Genomic DNA, 4879 nt, shown 5'->3' with positions numbered 1-4879 from the left:
CATCCTCATGTTTTGTTTTTGCTGGAGATTTTCTCATATGTTCACATTGAATCAAAGGCCTTTATATGTACTTTGACAACCTCCCCCCAAAAAAGAATACATGGGTCTCAGGGAATGCTGTGCCTTCTGTTCTCACAACTGTGGATTCTGCAGGATTAGAGGTAATGATTCCCAAAGGTGATGTAGTCTTTGTTACAACAATTGCATGGAATTCAACTTCTCTGCCCACTAGTTCTAGTTCATACTATCCCCACAGGTCTTTAACCTCAGAGCACTCTCCAAATACACTGCACACAAATGCTTACCTTAGTGAGAACCCAACTGTGATACCATCACTAGCAAAGACAAGTACAAGTGACCTAAGAGTAAAAATAATTTGCATACATATCACAATAGAAGGCTATATTCTTTAATATAAAAAGCACTCCCACAACGTAATAAAATTTTGACTGGTCCCTAAAAATAAAATAAAATGCTCATGAGCAAGAAAAGAAGACTAACATCATTTCTTTTATAATGTACAAATTCCATTTATCAGCAGTAGCAAAACTGAATATGAAAACCCAAGTATAGGCACAAACATAAGGACCTTGGAAAACAAAATGTGACACTCCTCCAGAAAAGCCACATACAAACTCTCTGCAAGGGCAGGTGACAGAGGAACCAATTCTGCTTTATGCAATGGGTGAGGCCTCTTGGGCAGGTCTCCTAGGGCATTAAACTTAAATGGCTAATTCATATGCAGAATGGCAATTCAGCTGAGCACTGCTTGAATTAATTCATTTAAAGACTTGTGGGCCTTTTATTCCTTCTGGAGATTTTCCTGAGTTCTTATCCCCAGAGCCCTTTGTTATGCTAAAAGGGCATCCAGGTAGAAGACTAGAATCAGACTGTCCTGAACAACCTTGTGCCTAACAACTAGGATTGGGGTGGCTTCACCCTGCATTCATTTCCTTTTTAACCTTAAAGTGTAAATGCCATGGCCAACACCTTGGTAAGTACCTGAAAACCTGCATGATCTTATCAGTCAATAACATTAAGATGCCTACCTTTTCCCCTGGCAAGCTAGCACACCTTTCCTGCTGAACACCTGCTTCAGTTTCAGGATATGCTCAGCACCTGAAGCTGTCTGGATGACACCATTCCGACTACATTAAACATCACTCTACCTTTAACTTAAAGAACATGATAAACAACCTTATTTAACAACTTCCATATAAATAGTAAACTTTATTTAAACTCCATCCTTTAAGGACATTCTGTGTCTGCTACTTAAACTGCATTTTTTACGTTTTTGCAAAGTACAGAATTGGGTTGGGTAGGCCCTTCTGAGATGGAAACAACATACTGGAAGTGTTTCTGTACAGTGTTTTACTTTACTGTAGACTCTCAAAAAATGGCACACTTTATATATAATCTCATTGAATTCTTTTTTTTAAATAAAGATTTTATTTATTCATTTAGTTGACAGAGAGAGAGAGAACACAAGCAGGGGAGCGGGAGAGGGAGAAGTTGGCTCCCCCCTAAGCAGGGAGCCCAATGCGGGGCTCGATCCCAGGACCCTGGGGTCAAGACCCGAGCCAAAGGTAGTTGTTTAACCAACTCAGCCACCCAGGTGCCCTGGTATAGCATTTTTCCAAAGAGAGATATGTATCTATATAGATTAGATAGATAGATAGATAGATAGATAGATAGATAGATAGATGATATAGATAGATATATTAGTTTTGGAGAAGTAGAGGTTGATAGTGAAGAATAAATAATGTGCTCATTGAAAATGTTATTACTCCTTTTTTCTTGATTTATCAATAAACAAATTGTTTTATTATATTAAGAGAACTATATGTCAAAAAACAATGCCAAGTTATCTACAACCTATGAAGTTTGGGAGAAATATAATATCATTTATTATATAAGCCAAAACTTCGTAGGCATTTCTCTAATTGTCTCCTAAACATCTCATTTTTGAGGGGAATAAATGTCACTAAAATGTTTACAGACGACCCAGAGATGGAAGTGGTTTGGGCGGAGGAAAATATATATAAGAATTTGGAGGTGGGGTTTAGTCTAGAAAATCCCTTCAGAAGGCAAGGAAAGTTTAAGAAGCAACAACAACCTAGAAAGAACTGAGGGTGGATAACAGTAATTGGAGTTTGAGATTGTAGTATAGACAAATCACAGAAAAGAAACAATTAAGGAAAAAAGGGAACATGAGTTTTTAGGAATTGTACATCATGACAACAGAATTGTTGTGACAAAGTGGTTGAAGGTGTATGTAAAGATAAGAATGGAACTACTAAGAAATGGCCTAAATAGTTCAGATCTGAGAGTTATTATCAAATTCCTCATGACAAAGATTGATGAAGAAACCTGCAATTAGTTTTAGTGTATTATAGACTAAAATAGTACATTAACTCATTCTTTTCCCAAAAGCACATGATCAAACAATTCTCAAAAAAATCAACTATTCCTGAACATAAGCTCTAACAGGTTACATTTTAAAATTGTATCTAAGTTTTGATGGAGAATTTTATTCAACATGGTGTGGTAAGCTGAATCAGGTATGTTAATTTGTACTCTATGCCAAACATTTAGTAATAATAAATAATTTTTAAAGATAATGAAAAGACATTGACATGCTCCTTAGATAGACAAATAGAAAATACATGATAGATTAGATAGATAGATAGATAGATAGATAGATAGATAGATAGATGATAGATAGATGATAGATAGATAGATTATGATAGATGATAGATAGATGATTAGATAGATAGATAGATAGATAGATAGATAGATAGATAGATATGAGATACCATGTAAAAACATATAATGGTGTGTTGAAGTTGAATCCACAGACCCATGTGGCTGCTGGTCTAGAGGCATATTGGTGATTGGCAGCTCAGCACCTGCCTGGGACTCAGCATGTTAGTGCTCCATATTTGACAAGGGACCAATATGTTACCCTGCTTGGTACATGAAGCTGTTAATCCATGTGGAGAGTGGAAATAGGTGTTGTCACAGCCCAAGTCTACTCCCCATAACAAGCCAGGTCTTGAGATAGTTGGTGGGTGGGGGGAATGGGAAGGGCAAAACTGTACTCAGCTCTCATTTGAAACAATATCCTTTTACCATCATAAAAAGACTTAGTACAGTTGACAAATGAGGAAGGAAGGAAGAGTCAACTGCTACATCTAATCATGGGGCATAAACAAAATAAATCATCAAACAGACAAGGAAATTTTCACTCAAGGTGAAATTACAAGTAAAATTCTAAAACATATATGCAGACTAACACTGACAAAGAAACTCTACAATCCCCCTGATGAAAAAAGAAAAACTAAACAATTTAAAAGAAGTTTTGAAGCAGGCATGCTTAAGATCCTCAAAACCTGAAGACAGCATAATAACAATAAAATCAATGAAAAATTGTGGGGGGATAGGTAGATATAAATTGAAAATAAAAATATAAATTGGAAAAGAAAAATAGAGTCATGAACTAAAACTCAATAGTTGGAATACATTTCAGACCAGCTACAAATGAAAACAGAATTAGTGAATAAGAAAGTAGTGCTGACCGGTGATGGGTAGTAAGGAGGGCACATATTGCATGGTGCACTGGGTGTTATACACAACTAATGAATCATCGAGCCTTACATCGAAAACCGGGGATGTACTGTATGGTGACTAACATAATATAATAAAAAATCATTATAAAAAAAAAAAAAGAAAGTAGTGCTGAAGAATGCACCAAAATGCAACAAAAACCAATGAAGTGTTGGAATATATGAAGCAATCTGACTAGGAAGTTAGACTGAGAAGTTTCAACATGCTCCAGCTAGATATATTGTTAGTAGGCAATGTTGAAAGTTATAATAGCAGAAGACATTCAAAATTGAAAAAAAAATAAAGACTTTTCAGTTTGAAAATACTAAGTTACGAGCAAAATAAGTGAATTGTAAATCTCCACCTGTGTATTGCATGTTGCACTGCAGAACATCAGTGATAATGCGAACAGCCTAAAGACTAGAAGAGGAGAAGAAAATCTTAAGTGAAAAGTATGAAAGACCATGTGCCAGCAAGAAACAGATGCACATGAGGAAGTCAAGTGAGCAGTGTCTAGTGAAGGATTTCATTACAGAAGTGCATACATGGTTAAGGGGACAACAGAAGGGAGGATACAAAAAGAGAACGGCCAGCATAGACAGGTTTATAATGGGCTTCTACAATAAAAATCTGCAGTATTCCTATACATGACCAGTAATCATTACGAAAAATAGAAAAATTAGAGAGAATAAATGATCCTTTAAATAATGGCAAAAATTGCATAAGGATTCTAAAAAATTTTTACAAAACATGTATAATCTCTGTAGAGAAAATAACCAAATGTGTTGGAGAGACATAGAAGATTTGAAGAAAGGAAAAAACCCATGTCTACATTAGAAGACATTATGTAAAAATATATTACTTTGTCTCTGAATTTTATGTAAATTAATTGAAATTTTAAGAGTATGTAAGTTATAATATTTACATTAAAAAGTGAAAGCATCAAATTCTCAAATTGGAAAAGAGACACCTGTATAATTATCCTAGTTGACCAATCAGTCCTTGTATAGAACTTATACCTATTATAACTTGTATCTGTTGTAAGATTCAATTTTGATAGAAATCTATTTTCCTTTTCTCTCAGTTATTGTTTTCAGTTGGATATTGATGACTCCTCTTCCTATCTTTCTCCATTTGGGTTTATATCTAAGAATTCTGTGCATATCACGTGAATTCACAAGATCTCTATGATTGCAATTGGATAGAGTCAGGCATCTGCCAGTCTATTTGCAGCATTGCAGGAAGCCTCTCCCAAGCTTCTCATCTTGTTTCC

This window comes from Ursus maritimus, unplaced genomic scaffold, assembly GCF_017311325.1.
Source record: "Ursus maritimus isolate PB19 unplaced genomic scaffold, ASM1731132v1 scaffold_16, whole genome shotgun sequence".
Lineage (NCBI taxonomy): Eukaryota > Metazoa > Chordata > Mammalia > Carnivora > Ursidae > Ursus > Ursus maritimus.
This window is presented reverse-complemented; position numbering follows the sequence as displayed.